Source organism: Trachypithecus francoisi, unplaced genomic scaffold, assembly GCF_009764315.1.
Source record: "Trachypithecus francoisi isolate TF-2019V2 unplaced genomic scaffold, Tfra_2.0 Lachesis_group11, whole genome shotgun sequence".
NCBI classification, from domain to species: Eukaryota; Metazoa; Chordata; class Mammalia; order Primates; family Cercopithecidae; genus Trachypithecus; species Trachypithecus francoisi.
In genome coordinates this window covers 95223684-95249968 of record NW_022681456.1, presented here as the reverse complement: position 1 = coordinate 95249968, position 26285 = coordinate 95223684, and the positions used below count along the sequence as shown (strand labels likewise).

Below are 26285 nucleotides of genomic sequence, written 5' to 3'. Positions count from 1 at the left end.
ATTTGTTGTGCTTCTCTTTAGAATGGGTGGAAAGGATCTAGTAGCAAAGGGCAAAAGTTAGTGGGTGGGCTCGTACAGGACCCTCACATACCCTGAAGGAGGGGATTTAGCACATTTGCGTGTATTTGCAGATCAGTTCTAACAGCTGGTAATGAGTAGTATTCTGAACAACGAAGCAGTGGATAATCTTGACTTATGGGTGTCTTGTGAATACAGGAACTGGAAATTACCCAACGTCTAGGCTCTATCTTGGATTCTAGATGGGCTTGTACTTGGTGGGGTCAAGATAATCATAGTATGGATCTATGCCTAGAAATAAGACCAAATCTTAGGACATAAAGACAAAAATCTTAGGGGAAAGCATATTTTAACTTAAGGAAGTCTTGCTATGCTTTTATTACAAAGTAAGAGGCAGTCTGCTGTTGAGAAACCTTTGTGTTTAAATTGTGTAGAAGTTTCCCCAGTAACATTGAGTCTCCCCAGTAACACTGGCTGTGTCCCCACCCAAATCTCAATTTGAATTGTATCTCTCAGAATTCCTACGTGTTGTGGGAGGTACCCGGGGGAGCTAATTGAATCATGGGGGCCACCAGTCTTTTCTATGCTATTCTTGTAACAGTGAATAAGTGTCATGAAATCTGATGGGTTTGTCAGGGTTTTCTCCTTTTGCTTCCTCCTCATTTTTCTCTTGCCACCACCACGTAAGAAGTGCCCTTTGCCTCTCACCATGATTCTGAGGCCTCCCCAGCCATGTGGAACTGTTAAGTCCAATTAAACCTCTTTTTTTCCCCCCGGTTTTGGGTATGTCTTTATCAGCAGCATGAAAACGGACTCATACAGTTAATTGGTACAAGTAGAGTGGGGCGTCACTGAAAAGATACCCGAAAATGTGAACTTGACTTTGGAACTGGGTAACAGAAAAAGGTTGGAACAGTTTGGAAGGATCAAGAGAAGAAAGGAAAATGTGGGAAAGTTTGGAACCTCCTAAAGACATGTTGAATGGCTTTGACAAAAATGCGGACAGTGATATGAACAATAAGGTACAGGCTGAGGTGATCTCAGACGGGGATGAGGAACTTGCTGAAAAATGGAGCAAAGGTGACTCTTGTTATTTATTTGCTTATTTTTTATACTTTAAGTTCTAGGGTACATGTGCACTATGTGCAGGTTTGTTACATAGGTATACATGTGCCATGTTGGTGTGCTGTACCCACTAACTCGTCATTTACATTAGGTATATCTCCTAATGCTATCCCTTCCCCCTTCCCCCACCCCACAACAGGCCACAGTGTGTGATGTTCCCCACCGTGTCCAACTGTTCTCACTGTTCAAGTCTCACCTATGAGTGAGAACATGCGGTATTTGGTTTTCTGTCCTTAAGACAGTTTGCTCAGAATGATAGTTTCCAGCTTCATCCATGTCCCTACAAAGGACATGAACTCATCCTTTTTTATGGCTGCGTAGTATTCCCTGGTGTATATGTGCCACATTTTCTTAATCCAGTCTATCATTGATGGACATTTGGGTTGGTTCCAAGTCTTTGCTATTGTGAATAGTGCTGCAATAAACATACGTGTGCATGTGTCTTTGTAGTAGAGTAATTTATAATCCTTTGGGTATATACCCAGTAGTGGGATGGCTGGGTCATATGGTACATCTAGTTCTAGATCCTTGAGGAATCGCCACACTGTCTTCCACAATGGTTGAACTAGTTTGCAGTCCCACCAACAGTGTAAAAGTGTTCCTATTTCTCTACATCCTCTCCAGCACCTGTTGTTTCCTGACTTTTTAATGATCACCATTCTAACTGGTGTGAGATGGTATCTCATTGTGGTTTTGATTTGCATTTCTCTGATGGCTAGTGATGATGAGCATTTTTTCAGGTGTCTGTTGACTGCATAAATGTCTTCTTTTGAGAAGTGTGTGCTCATATCCTTTGTCCACTTTTTGATGGGGTTGTTTGATTTCTTCTTGTAAATTTGTTTGAGTTCTTTGTAGATTCTGGATATTAGCCCTTTGTCAAACGGTTAGGAAGTCAAATTGTCCCTGTTTGCAGATGACATGATTGTATATTTAGAAAACCCCATTGTCTCAGCCCAAAATCCCCTTAAGGTGATAAGCAACTTCAGCAAAGTCTCAGGACACAAAATCAATGTGCAAAAATCAGAAACATTCCTATACACCAGTAACAGACAAACAGAGAGCCAAATCATGAATCATGAGTGAACTCCCATTCACAATTTATTCAAAGAGAATAAAATACCTAGGAATCCAACTTACAAGGGATGTGACGGACCTCTTCAAGAACTACAAACCACTGCTCAACGAAATAAAAGAGGACATAAACAAATGGAAGAACATTCCATGCTCATGAATAGGAAGAATCAATATTGTGAAAATGGCCATAATGATAATTTATAGATTCAATGCCATTCCCCATCAAGCTACCAATGACTTTCTTCACAGAACTGTTAAAAACTACTTTAAGGTTCATATGGAATCAAAAAGATCCCACATTGCCAAGACAATCCTAAGCCAAAAGAACAAAGCTGGAGGCATCATGCTACCTGACTTCAAACTACACTACAAGGCTACAGTAACCAAAACAGCATGGTACTGGTACCAAAACAGAGATATAGACCAATGGATCAGAACAGAGCCCTCAGAAATAATACCACACATCTACAGCCATCTGATCTTTGACAAACCTGATGAAAGCAAGAAATGGGGAAAGGATTCCCTATTTAATAAATGGTGCTGGAAAAACTGGCTAGCCATATGTAGAAAGCTGAAACTGGATCCCTTCCTTACACCTTATACAAAGATTAATTCAAGATGGATTAAAGACTTAAATGTTATTCCTAAAACCATAAAAACCCTAGAAGGAAACCTAGGCAATACCTTTCAGGACATAAGCATGGGCAAGGACTTCATGACTAAAACACCAAAAGCAATGGCAACAAAAGCCAAAGTTGACAAATGGAATCTAATTAAACTGAAGAGCTTCTGCACAGCAAAAGAAACTACTATCAGAGTGAACAGGCAACCTACAGAATGGGAGAAAATTTTTACAGACTCTTACTATGTTTCAGCAAGAGACTGGCAGCATTTTGCTGCTGCCCTAGAGATTTGTGGAACTTTCAACTTGAGAGAGATGATTTAGGGTATCTAGTGGAAGAAATTTCTAAGCAGCAAAGCATTCAAAAAGTGACTTGGGTGCTGTTAAAATCATTCTGTTTTAAAAGGGAAACAGGACATAACCGTTAGAAAATTTGCATCCTGACGATGTAGTAGAAAAGAAAAACCCATTTTCTGGAGAGAAATTCAAGCCGGCTGCAGAAGTTTGCATAAGTAGCAAGGGGCCTAATGCGAATCCCCAAGACCATAGGGAAAATGTCTCCAGGCCATTTCAGAGACATTCATAGAAGCCCCCCCCCATCACAGGACCGGAGGCCCAGGAGGAATAAGTGGTTTCATGGGCCAGGACTGGGGTCCCCATGCTGTGTGCAGCCTAGAAACTTGGTGCCCTGTGTCCTAGCTGCTCCAGCCACAGCTGAAAGGGGCCAACATACAGTTCTGGTTGTGGCTTCAGAGGGTGGAAGCTCCAAGCCTTGGCAGCTTCCATGTGGTGTTGAGCCTGCAGGTGCGCAGAAGTCAAGAATTGAGGTTTGGGAATTTCCGCCTAGATTTCAGATGTGTGGAAACGCCTGGATGCCCAGGCAAAAGTTTGCTACTGGGGTAAGGCCCTCATGGAGAACCTCTGCTAGGGCACTGCTGAAGGGAAATGTGGGGTCGGAGCTCCCACACAGAGTCCCTACTGGGGCACTGCCTGGTGGAGCTGTGAGAAGAGGGCCACCATCCTCCAGACTCCAGAATGGTAGATCCACCGACGGCTTGCACTATGAGCCTGGAAAAGCCACAGACACTCAATGCCAGCCAGTGAAAGCAGCCAGGAGGGAGGCTGTGCCCTGCAAAGCCACAGGGGCAGAGCTGCCCAAGACCATGGGAACCCACCTCTTGCATCAGCATGACCTGGATGTGAGACCTGGAATCAAAGGAGATCATTTTGGAGCTTTAAAATTAGACTGCCCTGCTAGATTTTGGACTTGCATGGGGCCTATAATCACTTTGTTTTGGTCAATTTCTCCCATTTGGAATGGCTGAATTTACTCAATACCTGTATCCTCATTGTATTTAGGAAGTAACTAGTTTGCTTTAGATTTTACAGGCTCACAGGCGGAAGGGACTTGCCTTGTCTCAGATGAGACTTTCGACTGTGGACTTTTGAGTTAATGCTGATATGAGTTAAAACTTTGCAGGACTATTGGGAAGGCATGATTGGTTTTGAAATGTGAGGACATGAGATTTGGAGGGGCTGGGGTGGAATGATATGATTTGGCTGTGTCCCCACCCAAATCTCAACTTGAGGTGTATCTCCCAGAATTCCTAAGTATTGTGGGAGGTACCTAGGGGGAGGTAATTGAATCATGGGGGCCAGTCTTTCCCATGCTATCCTGGTGATAGTGAATAAGTCTCACGAGGTCTGATGGGTTTATCAGAGGTTTCCGCCTTTGCTTCCTCCTCATTTTTCTCTTGCTGCTGCCATGTAAGAAGTGTCTTTCACCTCCATGATTCTGAGGCCTCCCCAGCCACGTGGAACTGTGAGTCCAATTAAACCTCTTTTTCTTACCAGTTTTGAGTATGTCTTTATCAGCAGCATGAAAACGGACTAATACACCCAGAAAGCTCTCTGGGGCTGATCATGTGTTCTAACTTATAAGGAAAGGGAGTTTCAAGGCATCTGGAGTGTATTCTAAGCAGGCCCTTCCATATAAAGCACAGGAAGAGCCCGATATTCAGCCGTGGGGCTCAGGATGGTCAATCCATCTGGCTGCCCTGACCACAGCGCAGAAAATCAGAGTCATAAACTTTTAGGAATTGGGGAAACTTCAGACAGAGAGTATTAAATCTGGGCTCAGCTTTGGTGGGTGAATCATTCTCTGTACTATCTTTACTCAAGGGGTTAATTTGTCTATATTTAAATCCGTTCTCTCCTGTAACAGGTGCAATGACTGTTTCCTCTGTGAGACAGAACTGATGGAATTGAGATTTTACTAAATAACCTAGTTTGAGCTAGTTCTTTGTCCACTTGCCTTTGTTCTTGGCATGGTGATCATAATAGCCAGAGGATTTTTTTACACAAATCTAATCAGAGACATAGGCATATTTTCTGTGTTTTTTCTTTTTTTAAAAAATAAATAACATTGAAGTTCTGTAATGTAGTAAAACAATGTAGTCTACCTAGATGTTAAGGTAAACCTCTGATCTATATATCAGGAGTGACTCAATCTGGTTAAAAGCTGCGGAGAAAATTAGAGGGATTTGGGTATATGCCTAGTTTTATACAAAGTTTAACACACAAGCCTTGCAGTGTAATAGGCCCAAGTTTGAATTCTGGCTTCACCACTTACTACCTTCCACCAGTGGCCTCCATCAAGTTACTTAACCTACCTGAGACATGGTATTTTCATTTAAAAATGCTTAGCATGAAATGAACTTAGTATTAAAATAACAGTAATTACTATTGTTATTTTTTTAAATTTTTTTTATTTTTATTTTTTGGTGAGATGGAGATGTATTCTTGTTGCAAAGGTTGGAGTGCAATGGCGTGATCTCAGCTCACCTCATCCTCTGCCTCCCAGGTTCAAGAGATTCTCCTGCCTCAGCCTCCCCAGTAGCTGGGATTATAGGCAAGTGTCACCACACTCGGCTAATTTTTGTATTTTTAGTAGAGACGGGGGTTCCACAGTATTGCCCAGGCTGATCTCGAACTCCTGACCTCAGGTGATCCGCCTGCCTCGGCCTCCCAAAGTGCTGGGATTACAGGCATGAGCCACTGCACCCGGCCTGTTGTTATTATTAAAAATGCATGCATTCTGCCAGCCCCAAGGACAGAAAGGAATACTTTTTCTTCAATAAAGTTTTACACATTACAATATTCCCTGGGGATATGATGTGTTCTCTAAAGGACAGAGAAATCCTTCATCTGGATTTCTGGGAGATTATTTTTTTCTTTCAGTTCACTTTATTTATTTATCCCAGGCATAGTATTTTTGTTAACCTTTTAATCACACTTTGATCTACTTCTTGGCTTCCTCTTTAGTCCCTATCGAAACACGTTTTCTGTTCATGCGATCACGGGTAAACTTACTCATTTCTATTCAGTAATGTAAGCTTTATATTTTGTAACATTAGGATACATTTTAGCATGCAAATGAATAAAAAGCAAGGGTAAGAGACAAGAGAAAGTGTCTGTTAATAAATAAATGACATGATGTTAGGTGAACAGAAACAGTTGGGAGACCTACTTTTAATTTCCTCATTATCTAAAAATCAAAAAGGCCAAATGCACCAAGTTTACTGGTAATTCACTTTTATTTGCTAGCCATGAATCCATCATGTAAAGAGTAGTATTGATGAAAAGAGTAATATTATCACCTACAAAATGTACTTGGTACTAATGTAATATATGGTACTGCCAATTCTATCATAGAAATTTGGCCAAAGAATGAGAATGTAGTAATTTATGAATTCCAAGGACAATTACATAATAATACAAATAATATTCTATTACTCATACTTGTTGCGGTATATAAACAAAAATTATTCTACCTCTAGGAGACTTATGTACAGTAGTTCACCTTTATATGTGAGGGAAACATTCCAAGATCCTCATACCTAATACCAAACCCTATAGATGCTGTGTCATTTTCCTATACATATAAACCTATGAATATGTTTATAAGTTAGGCACAGTAAGAGATTAACAACGACTAATAATAAAATAAAAACAATTATAACAGTATGCCAGCATCACTACTCTTGTGCTTTGGGGCCATTATTAAGTAACAAATAAGGGTTACTTGAATACAGTGCAATACTGCAACAGAAGATCTGATAACAGAGAAGACTACTAAATGATTAAGTTGCAGGTAGCTGAGACAGCATGGATATACTGGACAAAGGGACGAGTCACATCCCAGGTGGGACTGAGCACATGATTTCATCACACTACTCAATGGTACACAATTTAAAACTTATGAATTGTTTATTTCTGAAATTGCTCATTTAATATTTTTGGACTGTGTTTGACTGCAGGAAACTGAAACAGTGGAAGAAGAAACCATGGATAACAGAGGACTACAGTACATCAAATGGACCAATCATGGCTTTCTGCAGGTGTGAAAAATTTAAGAATCATCTAAAATTTTCCTAAAATATCCAAGTTTGCATGTTCAGGTCTGTAGTAATATAATGATGCTGATATTTTGATAAGCACAATTAACAGAATGCTGATTTGTATTAGAAAGTAGCTCAACAATCGAAGCTGCCCTGCAACCTAAATTTCCAGGCTCAAACTTCAACTACTCATCTACGTGTAGCCATCTTATCACCATAAATTAATATTTTAGTATGCCTCCTTACAGTTCTTTTCTAATATGTATTTAAAAACCTACTTTGTGTGTGTGTCTGTGTGTAAACAAAATCGGATTGATGCCATAGTTGTTTTATAGTTTGTTTTAACTTATTAAAGCCTGTTATACATACAAATAAGTTATCTATGTACACTTTAAAGAATGATAATAAGATAATCACCAATTTACTCACTAATCAGCTTAGGAACTATATCATTATCAGACTTTAGAAGCTCTCTGTGAACCACTTTCTGATAGGATCCCTCCCTTGGCCCCAGAGATAATTACCATCGTGAGTTCTGTGTTATTTATATCCTTGTTTTTCTGTATAAGATATTTTCTATGCTCGTACTCCAAAAAATACATATCACTTGGTTGTGCCTGTTTTTGAACTTAACGGATTATTATGTGATTTATTTTATTACTTGTTTCATTTCTTAATATTATGCTTCTGAAATTCATTCAGGTTGATGCCTTTAGCTACAGTTTATCTTGAGTACACCATGATATATACTTTATGAAAATAACGTTTCCATTTAAACCTGATGTATACATCCCCCTACTCGTTTCCAGTTTTTAAAAATTACAAATAATGCTGCTGTGCACATATTTTTAACACATCTCTAGGTACAACTGTGCAATGGCTTCTCTAATAAATACAGGGAAACAGAATAAATAGAACTGCTGGATTACAGGGTATGTGCACACGGTCACTTTTATAGATAATACAAACTGTGTCCTAAGAAGTTGAAACCATTTAGATTCTCACTAGCAGTGGAATACAGAGAACACCGTACTACAACCTAGCCAACATTTCTTTTTTTAAGTATCCATTAATCTAGTTGATAAAAATGGTACGCCAATATAGTTCTAAATTGCATTTTATTGATTAAGAGCTTGAGCCCCCATTTCATATATTTATTGGCCATTTGGGTATCTGCTTTTATAGTGTCTATTCTTTCCCATTTTCCAATTGGACTGTTTGTCTCTTTCTGATTGGTTCACAGGAACGTCCAGATAAATCAGGATCATCTTTAATATACAACATGAGCCACAAATAAAATTTTAAATTTTCTAGTAGCCACATTCAAAAAGCAAAAGGAAACAGGTGAAGTTAATTTTAGTAATATATTTTTTAACCCAATATATCCTAAATATTTTAATTTCAATATGTATTCAATATAGAAATTATTAAGATTCTGTACATTCTTTTGTTTTCATACTACGTCTTTGAAATCTGGCATGTATTCAAGATAAGAGACACTGCAAGTCCTCAAAACATGTGACTTGTGACTACCATTTTGGGCAGCACAATTCTAGATACTAAGCCTCTGCCAGGTGTATATACAGGCACCTTCGGTATCCATTGGGGAACTGGTTCCAGGATCCCCATGGATACCCAAACCCACACATACTCAGGTCCTGCAGTTGGCCCTACAGATACCAAAAGTCAGTATATGTGGGTTTTGCATCCTGCAAATACTGTATTTTTGATTCCTGTTTGGTTGTAGATGCAGAACCCACTGATATGGAGGGCTGGCTGTATTTAATGAAAAAAAAAAAAAAAAAAAAACACATAAAAGTGGACCACACAGTTCAAACCGGTGTTGTTCTAGGGTCAACTGTATTGCAAATTTCTATCAACGTGGGGCTTCTCTTTCTACTTTCTCTATGGTATCTTTTTGTGAACCAAAATTGTGAACTTTAAGTACGCATATATGTACATTTTCCTTTATGCCCTGTGTTTTCTATGACTGGTTAACAAAATCTTTCACATTCCCTGGGTCATAAAGATATACAATTATATTGTCTATTAAACGTCTTATACTTTGCAAACACTACAATCATATATGTAGAAAATCTAATGGAACCAACAAAAAGAATCAGTGAATTTAGCAAGGTTGCATTTTATAAGATTGGCACATAAAAACCTGCATACTAGTTATACATACTAAAATCACTGGAAATTGAATTAAAGAAAATTCCATTTATAATAGCACTAGAAAAGGAAATGTTTAGGAATAAATCTGACAAAAGACATGCAAGATTGTACATTAAAAACTACAAACCATTGCTGAAAAATATTGAAGACTAAATAAATGCAGAGATGCACCTTGTTTATCGGTTTATTGGTAAGGACATCAATTCATCCCAAATTGATCTATAGAGTCAATGTAAGTGCAATCAAAATCTTAGCAATATAAGCTGACTCTAAAATTCATATGGAATTGCAAAGGATGTAAATAACCACAACAACATTATTCCCATCTTAGCCTCCTGAGTAGGGGTACTTGTATAGTACTTGGAAATGACTTCTGCATGTGCATCCCTGAGAACCTTTCTAACGTGAAGCCAACCAGAATCTCTTCTGCATGGACAACCTGGCCCTTACTAGGATATATTTTGTGTTAGGTGGATGGGGCTGGGACCTCTGATTTTAGGCATTTCAAACAGAAGTCAAGTCTTGGCTCTGAACAATTTTCCAGATTATTCATGCACCTGCTTTTCCTCTTCATAGGAATCCCTCCCATTAAATGCATAATTTCTAGGGTCATTAAACTAAGCAGTGACATAATTTCAAAATAAATGATCCCAGAACATGATCTTGAACATAAGCAAATGGAAACTTTAAATTCACCCTCCCATTCTAATAACTTTTATCTCAGTGAGCTCATTATGGTTGGTCAGTGTTGGATTTTTGTCCACCTTGGCCAAAAAGAGGGATGTGGTGAACTGTAAAATTTTCTGCTCTGAACCTAATACCTACCCTCTTGTTCTCTGATACTGAGAAAGTAATGCATTCCTGCTAAATTACTCTTTTGAGCTAGTAATTCCTAGAACATCATGTATGGCCTGGAATGGGCCAAATTGCAAAAAAACAAAAACAAAAACAAAACAAAACAACCTCCCTTCTGCAAAATTGCAAGACTTGCCTGAACAGTGACCACCAAACTTGCAGCTCTCCCTTTGTTGCTTTTGTGTTTTTCCCCCTAGAAACCCCCTTATTCTTGATGTTGGAATAATACACATTTTCTGCTGCATTTTGAGATTCACAGAATTTTTGACAAACAGATACTCTTTACTTTCGTTACTTGAAAGATATTTTCACTGGGCATAGAATTGTAAATCGGTGTTGTTAAATTAAATTTGGCCTAGAGCTGCTGCTTTACATATTTTAAATTCTACCTAAAGTTTCCCCACACATAATTAACTATAACTCAACTTGATGTATAAAATAGACTGTAACCTACTCTTGTAACAAGTAGCCAAGTCTCAGCCAATCACAGTAGCCAAACTTCAATCAACCACAGACAATTGTTCAAAGAAGGCAAAGGCAGGTTCAAATAAGGCAAAGGCAGAGCTGTAACCAATCCAGCTGTTTCTGTACTTCACTTCCATTTTCTGTACATCACTTTCCTTTTTCTGTCCACAAATGTTATCCAACCATGTGGCAGCCCCGGAGTGGCTCTGAATCTATTCTAGTTCTGGGGGCTGCCTGATTTACGAATCATTCTTTGCTCAATTTGCGAATCATTCTTTGCTCAATTAAACTCTGTTAAATTTAATTTGTCTAAAGTTTTTAACTGTGTATTTTCTCTCAGCGCATGAAGGATAAAATTAAATTCTCTTCTGAAGAAATGAGCTGTCAGTCTAATTGCTCTTGCCTTGAAGATGATTTCTTTTCCCACTCTCTTTAGCTGTTTTTAAGATTTTCTTATTCTCTTTGCTGTTCAGCAGTCTCATTATAATCTGTTTGGTGTGGATATTGTCTTACTGCTGGGATGCTTTGTGCTTCTTAAAGCCATGGGTTCAAAAACTCTGGAATATTCTCAGTTATCATACATTCAAATATTGCCTCTTCCCCATTCTATCTTTCTAGAACTATCACTTGGAGTACGTTAAACTTATTATTCTAATCTCTTTTATATCTTGATCTCCCCCCACCTCTCTCTCTCTCTCTGTGTGCATCATATCTTTTTTTTTTTTTAATGTTTCTTTGAGTTTCATTCAGGAAACATTTTCATATCTGTCTTTCAGTTCACTAATTCTACTGAGTCAAATCTGCTGATAAATCTATACAGTTTTAAACTTAATTTATCATATATTTCTTTTCTAGAATTTTTATAATTACAGTTATAAATCTGTTTATTGTCTGCTCATATTTCCAAAATTCTCTTTTATTTTTTAAACATCTTAAACATGGTGATTTTATATTTGTATATTTTATGGTATGAGTTACTCATTTTCTTTGGACTTTTGTCTATGGAATGATTTGAGGCTTGGATTGACGTTGTTATTTCCAGGGAGGATTTACACTGGTTGTTGCTAGACACCTGGAGGTGCTGCAGAGGCAGAGCTACTTTTGAGTAAATCTTTACTAGAGGTTTTATGGGCACAGGAAGCATAAAGTCAGGCCACATAAGGGCTGACTTCTGATTTTAAATTATTGGGGTAGAGTGTTTCCTGCTCTATCCAAGCCATAGTTGAGGGAGGAAAGCTTCCTTGTTGTCCTTTTATGCATTGGGACATTTTTTTTTATAATAGTTGTATTGGGATCATTCACGTGTCATTAATTCATTCTTTTAAAGTATATAACTCAGTGATTTTTAGTATTTTCACAGAGTTGTGTAGCCATCATCTCTATCTAATTTTAGAACATTTTCATCAGCCCCCCAAAAAAGCCCAAAGCCATTAGCAGTCACTCCCAAACCTCTTCTCCCCCTGGCCTCTGGCAACTACTAATCTACTCTCTGTCTGTATGGATTTGCTTATTATGGACATTTCATATTAATGAAATCATACAGTATATCACCTTTTGTAACTGGTACTAGACCTAACATGTTTTCAAGGTTATGCAAGGCAATTTTCATATTTCATTCACTCTCATGATGCAGGGGTAGCCCTTAACATCTTAATTGATCTGAGTGTGACCACATGACCAAATTTTTGCCAATGGAATGTGGGCAGAAATATGGTACAATTCTGGGTGCAGTAGTGCATGCCTGTAATCTCAGCTACTTGGAAGGCTGAAACAGGAGGATCTCTTGAGCTCAGGAGTTTGAGACCACCCTGGGCAACACAGTGGGACCCATTTCAAACAACAACAACAACACAAAACCCAAACAAACAAAAAAAGAAATGAGGTATAAGACTTCTAGACCATTTCCTTAAAAGCAAGCTGCCTGCCCACTTTTTCCTTTTTTTCCATTCCCATGAGCTGGCACAAGGTCTTGGTGATGGTGAGCAGGCAGAAGCTAGAAAGTATGATACCCTAGTGACTACTGAAAAAGGAGAGGAAATCCAGGCTTTAAATAATCTTGTGCTGTACAGCCAGCCAGTAAACCTCCAGAATATAACATGATTGAAATAAACTTTGTTTAGATGGGTATTTTGGTTTCAGCAGTTCACTCTATATGCCAACTAACAATAAGATGTAGCATCATTTATTTTACCATTCTCCTGCTAGATGGTTTTGTACTATTTTTAATAATGATAATGCTGCCATGGACATTTATGCACCTTTGACTTCCTTTCTAGTTATTTCCTTGTAATACATTTCTAGAAGTGAAGCTGCTTATTACAGAATGTGGACATTAAGTCTTTTAAACCATATTGCCAAATATTCTATTAGAAAAACAACTTGTTTTAAGCTCAATATCAGTGTAAGAGAGTGTTTTTTGGTTATTCAAAAAAACTTAAAACATAATTACCTAAAAAGTACTATTTGATAACTTGTGTAGGCACCTGATAATGGAAACTATTCAATAGTAAGTACTGGTTAATGAAAACTATTCATTTCATTATTTGTATAAATTCTGATGTTATGAAAACAACACATGATTTCAAGCAAGCATGCAAGCCTGATTTAAAGTAAGCACGCAAATATCCCTAAACATTTCAGCTGGGAAACAATGGTAAAAACTGTATTATGTTTGCAATGTGATTATCTTTAAGTACACTGAACAATGCTAACATTTTCAGCATACACTGAACTTATTTTGGATTTCTGACTTGCATTTCCTGAGCTATAATTATAATGCTATTTTCTTATTTCAGCACAGATTTTTCTCATTTATATGTTGGTTCTCTAGCAGAATATGGTTTTCTGTTTTCATAAATAACAGCAATATGGGAAAATGCATAAGCGGTGACTTGACACAAAATGAGGAGCTAATCTAATAACCCATGTCTTGTAAAGTAGCTAAATATTTCAGTCAATTTCACATAGATTATGAGGACAACTTTGTCCCTTTTGTTGTCCTCTCATTGGTAACTTCTATTCTGTGAGAATGATAAACATGAAGCAGATAATCTAATCATATTCCTAGATGCAAGTATGCTTTCAAATAAAATGAAAAGCTAATGGATATATGTTATAAGCCAGTTATAGTAAACACACACACACACACACACACACACACACACACGGATACATACTGAAAACCAGTCGTAATTCAACCTATATATTTCATCCACGTAAACATAAAAGTTATTGTTTTAATTAAAGAATACTTCTAATAAGATCTTCATTAGAGGCTGTGGGAGTCAGCCTCCAGAATGTCTCCCAGTGATCTTACTTCCTGGTGTTCATGCCCTTGTGTAGCTCCCACAGAATAGGGTTAACTTGTGTAACCAATTTGATATTATAGAATGATGGAGTGTGACTTCAGAAGCTAAGATCAAAGATATGATGGTGTCTGTCAGTCTCTTTCTTGGATCACTCACTTTGGAGGAAGCTAGCTGCCATGTGATGAGGACAGCCAAGATGCCCAGTGGAAAACTCCACATAAAGAGAGAAATTAAGGCCTGACAACAACCAGCATTAACCTGCCAGGCACACGAGGAAACCACCTTGGAAGGGGATCCTTCAGCTCCCCTTAAGCCTTCAGAGGACTGCAATCTCATGAGAGTTACCACCCCAGAGCCTCAGCTCAGTTACTCCTGGATTTGTGACTCAGAGAAACTGAGTGAGACATAAATGTTCATTGTTTGAAGTTGTTAAGTTTTAGGATCACTTGTGACATAGCAATAGATTACTAATATAGGGGCTTTGGAATATTAAATGAAGATCAATTAACTTGAATAAGAAACGGAAAGCAAAAGGAGATACCTTAATAAACAGTAAACTAAAATCTAGATCCCCAAGTAACTATTAATTCATCAAAAATTTACAACATACTTATTATGCATAACAACCTTTCAACTGTTTCTAACTGTAAAGCAAGTGCTTCTGTCCTGAGCAGACACTCCAGCTCCTGTGTTTGGCTTCCTGACAGGGCATGCACAACCTCCCAGGAACATCCTGGGCTAGTGCTGAAAGGCTGGTGAGACAGATCACATCCATTCCACTTTTTTTTAATCTTCTGGGACATTTCTCATGACACTTTTGGAAACCATAAAAATCTTTTACATTCCTTTAGTACTAAATGAAGCTCAAAATACTTTCTATAAACACAATTATATATTAATTATAATGACATGTAAACATGTTAATGTACTACTATGTATTTTATATATATAATATAAACATAATTTTATGAAATAATACAACAGCTTTATAGTTATAAATTAAAATTCTAATTTATAAATTGTCCCTCAAATAAATTAGAGTAATAAAATAAAAGTGCTGCTTGTTTCGAACAATCCTACTATCTTCTCCCCACTATCTCCACTTCAGATAATACAGCCACCTCAAGAATTACTGTTCTGGTGTTTTTTGTTTGTTTGGTTTTGGTTTTTTTTTTGAGACACACAGTCTCGCTCTGTCACCCAGGCTGCTAGAGTGCAGTGGCGCAAATCTCAGCTCACTGCAACTTCTGCCTCCTGGGTTCAAGTGATTCTCCTGCCTTGGCCTCTCAAGTAGTTGGGACTACAGTTATGTGCCACTATGCTTGGCCTTTTTTTTTTTTTTTTTTTTTTTTTGTACTTTTAGTAGCAATGGGGATTCGCTATATTGTCCAGGCTGGTCTCAAACTCCTGGCCTCCAGTGATCGCCTACCTCGACCTTCCAAAGTGCTGGGATTACAGGCATGAGCCACCAAGTCCAGCCTGTTCTGTTCTTTAATCTTGACCATTAGGATCCCCTACATGGCCCACTTTTACAGAAACCCACCCAGAATAACCTCTAAAATTATAGTAAAAATTAAGCTTCATTTCCTCTAGAACTGGCAGAGTAGAGTAAATCAAATAAAGTAAACAAGAAGATAACCCTCTCCCCCCCAAAAAACCAACAAAACCAAAAAACAAAAACAAAAGCAAAAAACAAATCTGGGGGTTAGCTAAAAACCTGGTCAAAAAGATGGGAAAAATCAAGACCATAAAACAGTATGTACAATTAATAGCAATTCGAATGGTAGAGAATGCATGTCAGTGAAATGGAACAACTGAATGTTTTTTAAAGTTAGGCCTATTATACAAGAACGTGTTTTGAGACAAAGCAGAATAACACATTCACATTACTAAAGCCTGGCAACTGAGGACAGATGGCTGGATCATGAGTTCACATGCCTCAGAAAGAAACTTGGTAGACCTTTCAGATGATTGGTACACAGAGAATCAAATTTACAACAGAATAATGTGTCACCTGTCAGAATCCTTAGAGTAAGAAGTGTTCCCCATCTGCAGTGGAGCAGGTGATATGTACAAATTACAAAATGAAGATTGATGTCTACCTTTTTTTGCAGTTCAATGAAAAACAGATTTTTGCCAAGTAAACGTATATGTAATGTTTATTCTGATAGCTGAACATATCCCAATCTTCTAGGCACATTAAAAAATCAGGGCAACTCTAAAATTGCCATTGAGCTTCCCAAAAGGGTAATATATCTTTAAATCCTTGGAATTTTTGCAGAAAGGTAATTGGTGCCGATGTGCTTTGAATGAAAACAGTAAACAGAAAAATAATTTGTGGCTAAAATCTCTTCTGAGAATAATATAAATAGGAATGTAACTTATATTTAGTAAGAATTGGCAAGGCTGTTTCCAAGGGGGATTGAAAGAACTGAAGCTGCTATAGGTAGCAAAGGCATAAACAAAACATAAAGCAAACAGCCATAAACAAAACAGAGTTTTCCCAGAGAAAATGACAATCTGCTTGAGAGGGCTGACCTCATGACCTAGTCTAATTTCTCTTCGCACAGAATTAAGACTCAAATTTGGGAAATACTCCATTTAAGATTATTTTAAAAGTCAAGTGGCTGAATACAAAGATTATTACAGCAGGAAAATTCACCCAATGTACTAGTCCTAGGAAAAAGAGGGTAGAATTGGAAGTCAGCAGACTTATTTTTCTTTTCCTAGCTCTGCCACTTAATTGGTTTTCTGAATTTTAGCAAATTATTTAAGCGGTCTGGGATTCAGTTTCCTCATCTATTAAAAAAAAAGGCTGGCTTAGAATCCAAAATTCACTGGTTTGTGCAAAATCAGATCAACTGGAAGTAGAGACCTAGCATATTATGTTGAAGAAGGTTCTTGGGCTACTTGGAGACTCATTAGGAAAGCAGACATTACTCACTCATTACACGAACTAATTAATGAACCAGGCACCATTCTAGATGCTGCAGCAGCAAACAACACAAGCCATCCTCATTCCCACAGAACTTAGAATCTAGTACCTGGAGATAGCCAATGAATAAGTAAGCACAGAATTTCATATAGTGATAATTGTCGTGATGAAAAAAAGTACAAAAGTGATATAACAGAGAAACACTAAGTGGGGTTGGGCAGTTAATGGGCTGGTCAGGAAGGCCCCACTGGCTTCATGGGTGTGTAATCTTTGCAACTGCATATGGCCTCATACTTAGAAGTCCCTGTTTGATTTAGTGCTCTGCTTGTACTGTCTTGAAATTATTAATCATTTTTAATAAGGGGCCCTGTATTTTCATTTTGCATGCAGCTCCTCATATTATGTATCCTGTCATGCGGGGATATGCGATCTGAATGACAATAAGAAGATGGACGTATGTGAAGATGGTGGAAGGACATTCTATGAGTAAATAGCAAGTGCAACATAACCTTGGTATGTCTGAGAAACAGAAAAAAGACTAAGATGGTTTATGCACAGAAGTAAGAGAAATACAGTGGCAGGAAATGATGCCAGAGAAATAGGCAAGGGCCACTTCATACAAGGAGTTGTAGGAGACTGGAAATATAAGCATAGTGTACTTGATGAAAAGGGGTACAAGCAGAGATACCTACCCACTGGAAGTGGGACACAAGAAAACTTGTATGTTTCTGTGTGAACTTAGATTGAGACTGTTATCCATTTATCTATCTAGAACTATGTGTATATATAGTTACATATCTATATGTAGATGTGTCTATGTATACACACAGTTACATATCCATATCTATAAAGTTACAGAGACATAGATATGAATATGTAACTACAGACATAGATATGGATATGTAACTATATCCCCATCCTGAGAATTTATAACCACAGGCCAAAAATATTATATCAGATTGAGATTTCAATGAATAATCTAGGAACCTCCAAGTAGGGAAATTTACATTAAAGTAAATCATGTCATAGGACAACAAAGCCCTCTGGGAAGGGCAGCTCAGTGTGGAATCATCCAAGATAATGACATTGGAAAAGAGGCCTCACTAGAGATATCTTCCATGGGCCTCTTGGGATACAATGAAGGCAGAAATTTCTAAATTTATTTGTATTCATTTTCAGAAAGCAGAAGTAAAGTACAGCCATTCTATGGGTTCCCACTTGAAGTACAGGGTATAAGGCAGCCGCTATAAATGTTCCCTTATTCTAGGGACCAGCCTATTGGTTGGTGATAGTCCTGTGGCATCTAAAAGAAGCAAATGCAAAAAAAAAAAAAAAAACACTCTCTAGAAGGACAAGCTCTCAACAGAGGCTGCACAGGATTGCCATAGATAAAACCTTGATGAAAATAGACTTACATGACAATTATACAAAATGCATGAGGAAACAATCTACTGTGATCAGTAGCCAGCAGTGGATAACAACAATAAACAGCAGAGCCACGGGCACATTAAACTTTAGACTGTAAAACTATCACTTAGGAGCAAAAATAAGCATGAGTATAATTATTTAAATAAGATATCTAAAAAATTAAAAAATAGCTACTGTAAAAACATTCAGATTTAAAAAGATATAAAATGTAACTTCTTGAAAAAAATATATATACATACAAACACACACACACATATATATAGTCAGACAAAAGAATCCTTCAACAGATATGCTAACCAGCAAACTGCATATATGTGAAGAAAAGCAGTGAACTGGACGAATGATCTGAATAAATTCCTCAGAATATGGCACTAAAAAATGAAATGTGTGAACAAGAGCTTATAAGACAGGGAAAGCAGAATGTGATGGCCAGAGTGCATTTCACTGGAATTCCAAAAGGACAGAAGAGAGATAATTTGGTAAGTAATATCTGAAAATATAATGGCTGAGAATTTTTCATAACTGATGGAAAACAAGAATCTTCATATCTAGGAAGGACAATGATCCCTTCCTAGGATAATAAAATTACACCTCTATCAAGGTACATCAGTATGAAACTACAGAATAATAATAAAAAAAGAAAAGAAAAGAAAAGGGCTCAAAGTATCCAAAGAAAAGATACAGTAGAGGAAGAAGAAATGTCTGAATACATAAAAAAAAAAGATTTGACAAGAAATTAAATTATGAACAAAAACTGGTTTGCATGTGTGTAAATGTAAACATGCTGTGACTTGATGAAAAGACAGTTGGTTAGAGTGGTGGGGAAAAAACACTAATTATCTTATTTAGGAGACATACCCACACATGCAAATACAAACAGCTGAAATATTTGTGAAGAAAAAGAGATGTAACAAGCAAATATTAACAAAAAGAAAAGTAGTAAAAATACTATAAATTTTAAGGCAAAAGTAGTTGATAACTACTATCCTTATCCTTGATAAGGATAAATGTCATTATAATAAAATGTTCATTCCATCAGAGAAATAGTTCTAATCTGATAAACACCTGATAATATACTTCGAGCTATGTGAAGCAACACTGATTAATTTCAAAGAGAAACTGACAACTTCACAATCATAATGATAGAGTTTAACATTCATTACCAGAAACTGCTAGATTAATAATAATAACCTGTCAAAACCAATTGACTTACTGTACTCATGTTGTGCTTATTAAATAGCTTTGGTATTCCCTGATTTCTTTGTAGCTTATTCTGTAACTTTTATATTAATATGGAATAAAGGAAAGGGGACATAGATTGGTTAATTAATTAATTTATTCAACAAGTATTTGCTAAGTGACTTCTAGGCTCCACACATTGTTCTAGTCTGCTGTGTAGCAATACTAAACAGAATATCTCTCCTCTCATGGAGCTTATATTCTAGAAAATAAATGGATAAACATACAGAAATGTTTATATTTACATGTTAAATGTAAATGGAGAATTATATACACTAAAGAGAAGCAGGGTAAGTAGTGCTAGGACATCAGGTTGGGTAGTTCTACTGTTTTGACAGGGCTCCCAGGGAAGCCACTACGCTGGGCAGAGAAAGAAAACACTCTGCAGATACCTGAAGACTTTGGCACTTGCTTGGAAAGTGCCACAGTGTGAGGGAGAAGCCTGCTGGAGAGAGAAGCCTGCTGGAGGGAGAAGCCTGCTGGAGGGAGAAGCCTACTGGAGAGAGAAGCCTGCTGGAGAGAGAAGCCTGCTGGAGGGAGAAGCCTGCTGGGCAGGCAAGAACAGTGAGGGTCAACCAGTGGGGACAATGGAAGGAGCCAGGAAGACAGCAAGGGCAGGCCAGGCCAGGCCAGAGAGTTGTGTGTTGGATGTGGCCAGAATGTGTAGGACTCTGCAGGGCATGGTTTTTATTCTAAATTATGTGAGAAGCCACTGCAGAGTGTTGAACAGAAAATGGTGTGATCTGGCCTTGTTTGAAAAGGATCACTGTGGCTGCTCTGCTTTGCGCAGGGAGAGGCAGGGGTTGGGGCTGACGCTGGGACACCAGTTAGGAGGCATTTGTAATAATCCTGGGGTGGTTGGAGCAGGCGTAAGAGGTAGAAGTGGTGTGGGAAGTGGGCATCTGGGTACATCATGAAGGAGTACAGACAGGATAAATGACAAATCTTTCCAGCCTGCATTATACTCTGTCTCTTAGGTTAATGCCTTTGTTGTTCTTGTTGTTGTTGTTTTTCAGAGACTTTATTCCCATGGGCCTGAAATAGTGTATTTAAAAACTGATCTATTATATTTAAAACATGCTACAATATTTTTTAAAACGTTTGGAGAAGTTGTAAATACTGCTGACAGCGCTCTTTAAAAACAAAAATCCATTCCACTTAAATAATCTGCTAATGGCAAAGGTAAGTGAAGGGAGTTGGAGGAGTGGCACTTCCTCAGTAACTTAGGCATCAACAAAACCAGATCTGAGTGGGCACATCAGAGTTTAGGTTTTAAATAAAGAATCTAGAAAGGGAGTTGCCCGCTTTTTTCTCTATTATGTTTGCTGAAGGGACATTTTGGAAACACAGGAAGAGAGCAGAAAGCTGTGGGCAGAATTTGCTTAGTTTCACAGGTAATTGGATCTAACAGCAAGAGACAATTAATGGCTGGTCTATTCATTAAACACTTTCCTTAGCCATAGCAGATTCCCTGCAATTTAACAAACTTCTTTCTGATACTGATTTTGCTACCAGAAAAAGCTTACAGTGACAGCAATTGTAGCTGCAGCAGAACTGATATTTAAAATCACAAAATCAATCTGTATACCAATATATGCAAGTTTCACAACAGCTTCTGAGAACATGATTTCACAAACTAAAAATTAAGAAAAAAATGGATGACAAGTTTATATTTCAAAGTTGACTCTCTTTATCTTGCCTGGAACCTCTAATGCTGAAAGATCAGATCAAAAATTCTAAATGCATTTTGAAGGGAATGAAGGATATGTCAGAACCAAAACCTTTGCCCAACAAATTGTAAGATATTCTTAACAGGAATATCTAACTGACCCTAGGTGCCTAATGAATCAATCACCCTTTTCCACTCACAGAAGAAAATGACATTCTGTCCCTTGCACAAGGCACCTTTTATCCTAAATGCTACAGGATATATATTTTCCCTGTGATCCAATTAGAAGTCACACAGGCTTCTATCTGATTGCATTTATCATTACCTGAAAATTACAAGAAGTCCACAAAAAGTCATGTTCTCAGTTGTGGTAAAATCTAATCCAAGGTGCTCCATAAAAGAAGTTCCACTGTACTTGGAATACAACTTCTTCAAGGAAACTTCCTTAAACAGACTCAGGAAAAGATCTTAAGGTATTGTAGACGGTATACAGAAAGTTAATATCTTAATATTTGAGAATTCTTCAAAATGCTTAAATTATACTGTGGGAAACATTGGTTGTTATGTTTTGTTATGGAATAATGAAATCAAGACAGCTGAAAATAAATTTGTAGGAGTTACAATTGGAAACAACCCATATGTCTTTGAAAGGGTGAATTGTTAAGAAAACCGATATATTCATACTCTACAATATTACTCAGCAATAAGAAGGTATGACCTACTGACACAGACAACATGAATCTCCAGAGAATTATGCTGAGAAAAAAGCCAGTCCCCAAAGATTAGTGTGTACAATCCTATTTATTAAACGTTCTTGAGATGACAACATTCCAGAAATGAAAAAAGCACATTAGGTTGGTGCAAAAGTAAGTACAGCTTTTGCCACTGAAAGTAATGCAAAAACCTCGAAAACATTTGCACCAACCTAAATAGTGGTCATGAGGAGTTAAGGACAGGGCCATGGAGGATGTGGGGAGTAGAGTGTGCTTATAAAAGACCACCACCAGGGATCCTTGTGGTGATAGAATGATATCTTGACTGTACTGGTGGACACACAAGCCTACATATGATAAAACTGTATAAAATACACACACATGCATAAGTAAAACAAAGTCTGAACACAATCAGTGGATTGAATCAATGTCAATCTTCTGGGTGAAACTATACTATAATTATGCAAGGTGTTATTCAGGGGAACTGGGTAAGGAGTACATGGGATCTCTACATTATTTCTTAAAACTGCATGTAAATATATAATTATTTCAAAATAAAAACATTAATTGAAAGACAAAGGGTGGCTACAAGACTTGATAAATATCAGCCTGGGTACTCATTTGCTTTAAAAGGTACTATAAAACCTGAAGGTAAGCTACAAGCAAATAAATTTGATGATTAAAATTGATAGATGATTTAGTTTTTCTATTTCTTTTTGTGTTTTGGAAATTTGTGTCATCAGGAATTTTGTCCATTTCTTCTAAGTGCGCTCTTTTAATTATAATAATGGAGAGTTGGGTCTTCTTCTCCCCCAGGTGAGTCTAGCTATAAAAGTTGCCTAAGCCAACTTTTAATACTTGTACCAGAAGAATCTTGTCTGTGATAAAAAGTGTCATCAAATGCTGTTTGCTTAAAGTAGAACTAGTCTGTCCTTTGAAAATAGCTAGGAATATATAATTTTGTATGCTATAATTCTTGGAAGCCAAGAAATCCAGTACTTTAATTACTCATTCATGTATAATATATGAAATATAAAGTGTACCCATTTTATGTGTAAGCCGATGAGTTTTGACAATGTGTAAATCCATGTAACCACTACCACAGACAAGAGAGTAAACATTTCCATAACATCAAAAAGTTCCTTCATGCCCAACTCTAGTCAATAACTGAGCTATTTCTGGTCAACAGAGATTGGTTTTGCTTTTCTAGAATTTTATATAAATACTTGTACAGTATACATTGTTTTGTATCTGGCTTTTTTGCCCAACACAATGTTTCTGAAATCATACCAGGTTATTGGACATATCAGTAATTCATTCCATCTGTCTGGGTGGTATTTAATGATATGGGTGTATCATAATTTGTGTATCCACTCACCTGTTGAAGTAACATCTAGGTAATTTCCAATTTTGTCCATTATGAATAAGGCTGCTATAAACGATTGTGTACAAATATTTGCTGGACACACTTTATTTCACCTGACTAAATGTGTCATAGTTGAATTACTGGGTTGTATGGGAAGGATATGATTAACTTCAGAAGAAACCTCCAAACTAACTTCTGAAGTGTTTGTACCAATTTACATTCCCATTAACATGATGCTTCACAACCTCGCCAACACTTAATATTTCGTCTTTTTCATTTTAGCTGGTGTGCTGTAGCATGTCAATATAATTTTTTTTGCATTTCTCTAATGATTAATAATGTTGAACATTATGTCTATGTGCTTATTTGCCATCTTTTTATAGTCTTTTGTGACTTGTCTGTTCAAATCTTTTGGCCTTTTTGAAAGGTTGCTTTTTTTGTCTTATTTTTAAGTTGTAAGAATTCTTTATTCATAAGTCCTTTGTTAGATATACTTATTGCAAATAATACTTCTGGTCTGTGGCTTGGGCTTTGTATTCTCTTAACAATGTCTTTCAAAGAGTAGATCATTTTAATTTTAATAAACTCCAATATATCAATTTTTTATTTTGTTGTGTGTGCTTTTTGTGTCCTGTCTACTTGCTTACCCTGATGTCACAAAGATTTCCTCCTGTTTCCTTATAAATGTTTTATGATTTTAGCTTTTACTATTAGGTCTATGATGTATATTGAGTTTTGTTTGTTTGTTTGTTTAGGGTGTTAAGAACTGAGGTGCATTCCCTCTACCTTCTCCCACAGTGTAGACAGCCAACTGCATTAGGACCATTTGTTGAAAAGACTATTCTTTCCCCATTGGATTAATTTGGTCTTTTTATGGAAAATCAATTGGCCATGCATATATGGATCTATTTCTCGACTGTCTTCTGATCCCTTGTTGTTTATGTCTATTTTACCAACATCACATTGTCTGGATTACTGTAACTTTATAGTAAGTCTTGAAATCAGATAGGGAATGTCTTTCTTTTTCAGGAATGTTTTGGCCACTCCAGTTCTTTTGCATTTCTATATAAATTTCAGAACCAGCTTGTCATTTTTTACAGAATTGTTTATAGGGATTATGATTAGAATTGAGTTGATCTATAGATTAATTTAAAAGGAACTGACATCTTAACATATTGAGTCTTCTTATCCATGAGTGTGATCTCTTCAGTTAGATCTTCTTTAATTTCGCTCAGTAACATTTTTTAGTGTTCAGTGTAGTGATCCTGTTATTTCTTGCTAAATTTATCTTTAAGAATTTCATGTTTTGATGATATAATTAGCCTTTAAAATATTTCATTTGCCAATTGTTAGTAATAGAAGTAAAATATATTTGTCTACATTAACCTTTTTTGAGACCTTGCTACATTCATTTATTCTCATATTTTATAAAAATAATGCCATCTGAAAATAGAGTATATCTTTCTTTTCAAACTATATGCCTTTTCTTGCCTTATTACACTGGCTAGGACCTCCAGGAAAATGTCATGTAGAAGTGTTAAGAGTAGACATTCTCACCTGGTTTTCGATTTTAGAGGGAAAATAGTATTTTGCTCTTAAGTATAATATAAGCTGTAGGTTTTTAAGAGATGTTGTGTATCAGGTCGAGGAAGTTTCCTTTCATTACAAGCCTTCTGAGAGTTTTTTTTTTCATGAATGGATTTGGAATTCCATCAATTTATTTTCTGTATGTATTAAGATAGTCTTATTATTTTTCTCTTTTCTTCTATTAATATAATGAATTACACCAATTGAATACAGATATTAAATCAACCACACATTCCTTTATATTGCTGGATTCAGTTTGAGAACTTTTCTGTCTGTATACAAGGGAGATACTGTGATGTTCATCTATAGTTTTTCTTTCTTGTAGTTTCTGGGTAGATTTGGTAATGAAGATAAAACCAACCTTGTAAAATGAGTTGGGAAATTTCCCCCACTCTGCTCTTTTCTTGAAAGAGTTTATATAGGATTGCCATTATTTCTTCTTTAAATATTTGGTGTAATTCACCAATGCCGTTTTCTTTGTGGGGAGATTTTTAATACAAATTTTATTTTTTAAATAGATGATTTAGTTTTCCTATTTGTTTTGGAAATATGTGTAAACAGGAATTTTGTCCATTTATTTGAAGTGCTCTCTTTTAATTATAATAATAGAAAGTTGGGTCTCCTTTTATTCCTAAATGAGTCCAGCTATGACTTATCTACTTTATTGATATCTTCAAGAAATCACCTTTTGATTTCATTTACTTCATCTATTGCTTTTACATTTTCTATTTTATTGATTTTCTACTACCATTATTTCTTTCCTTCTAATTACTTTGGGTTTTAGTTGCTCTTCATTTTTTAGCTTCATAATTGTAAGCTTAGTTAATTGATTTTAAACCTCTTAAAATTTTCTAATATACTTATTTTAATGTATAAGTTTGCTGTTAAGTATTGCTTTAGCTGCCCCCTGATGTTCTCAATATGTTATAATTTCATTTTCATTGACTTCAAAATAATATTTTCTAATTACCATGTGATGCTGTTTTTTACAGCATGGGTTATTTAGAAATGTATTGCTTAATATCCAACTAGTTAGTAATTTTTGTGAAAACTTTTTTACTGATTTCTAAGAAGATCTATTATTAGAGGAATATACATTTAAGAATTTTATGTCTTGATGAATTGGCCACTTTATTATAAACCATCCTTCTTAATCTCTGATAATATTCCTTAATCTGGAGTCTTTGTCAAATATTAACAAAACCACTCCAGCTTTATATGATTAGTGTTAATATAGTATGTCTGTTTCCATCCCCATTTTTCTAGACAGCAGACAGCTGCATTTGTTTTCATGTCCAGTTGG

At 36.6% G+C, this 26285-nt stretch overlaps 1 protein-coding gene and 1 long non-coding RNA gene across 2 annotated transcripts in view; one reads left to right on the top strand and one right to left on the bottom strand.

Annotated features, from left to right (window-relative positions):
- The window catches only part of SLC2A13 (solute carrier family 2 member 13), a 391075-nt gene that overhangs the window by 28035 nt on the left and 336755 nt on the right, over positions 1–26285 (bottom strand). The gene's annotated exons all lie outside the window — the stretch shown is intronic.
- LOC117090287 lies at positions 7158–20164 on the top strand. The gene is made up of 3 exons (XR_004439962.1): positions 7158–7239; positions 17371–17493; positions 19986–20164. It is a non-coding gene; the product is annotated as an uncharacterized LOC117090287 (long non-coding RNA).